Below are 1,384 nucleotides of genomic sequence, written 5' to 3' on the forward strand. Positions count from 1 at the left end.
TTAGTTCTTCGGGAGGACGGTGATCCCGACGATACGCCGGGTTACCTCGTCGCCCTACGCGCGTCGGCGGCTGCAGCGGCGGCTGCAGAGGCGGCGGCGGCTGCAAGGGAGGCCGCCGAGCAGGCGGCAGCGATCCAGGCGGCGGCGGCGATTCCGCCAGTGGTCCCGCAGGCGGAGGCGGAGCCGCCGGAGTCGTCGGACGACGACGTCATCGACTGGGAGCGGCTGGCCTAGGACAGCGACGACGATGACGAGGGCGGGGGTGACGGCAGTGACGTCGGGGAGGTCATCGATCTGTTGGGTAGCGACGACGAGGAGTAGTTATTTTTTTTAAATGTTCTAAGTATGAACTATGTATCGCTTATGTTCGAAAAAACTCGTCTGGTTTCGGTAATGTTGAATGGACTATGTAAAATATATTTATGTTCAATCTAGTTTGAAATTTGTCTTCAAAGTTTGTTCAAAAAATTAGCTAAATATTGAACGCTTATTTTGAGAAAAATTGAAAATTTTCCTCAAAATGCATAAAAATGTTTGTAATATATTTTAAAAATTTGCATCGAATATACATAGCACAGAATAAGGTATGCAATTATCGGAAACACATAAAATAAAAAATATTATCTGAAAAAAATTATTCTGTGAAAGTTGAGATATTTTAATTTTTAATTCATTAACATTTTCTGAAATATTATTAAATTCATTAACATTTATGAATCAGAGAATATTTTTAAATTCATTAACATATATGAATGAGTACAAGAATTTTTAAATTCATTTACATTTTCCGAAATATTTTTAAATTATCTAAATTTATGAACCAGAGAAAATTTATAATTCATTAATATTTATGAATCCGAGAATTTTTGAATTCATTAACATTTTTTGAAATAGTTTTAAATTCATTAAAATATATGAATGAATACAAGAATTTTTAAATTCATTTACATTTTCCGAAATGTTTTTAAATTATTTAAGTTTATGAACCAGAGAATATTTATAATTCAGTAATATTTATGAATCCGAGAATTTTTGAATTCATTAACATTTTCTGAAGCGTTAATTGGGCACGTTTGGCGGATGCGAAGCGGAGAGGTGTGACCGAGGGTCCCCTCCGGCCATACCGAAACCACCCCCTTCCACAGCAAGTACCTGAGCGGTTTGACGGATTGCACCCAACTTCTGGGAGCGCGTGTGGGGCCCCACCAGGGACCCCCACGGCCAAAATGAACGAAATCCGACAACGAACGCACGTTGCGTCACGTCCGGGCAGTATTTTCTGGGTTTTCTGCCTGGAAAATGGTAGAAAATGCATACGGACTCGAAACGGGATAATTTTTTGCGTGCGTGCCCTGCTAGGCCACAATAGCACGTGGAAAAAAAT

Source organism: Triticum dicoccoides, chromosome 6A, assembly GCF_002162155.2.
Source record: "Triticum dicoccoides isolate Atlit2015 ecotype Zavitan chromosome 6A, WEW_v2.0, whole genome shotgun sequence".
In the NCBI taxonomy this organism is placed as follows: Eukaryota; Viridiplantae; Streptophyta; class Magnoliopsida; order Poales; family Poaceae; genus Triticum; species Triticum dicoccoides.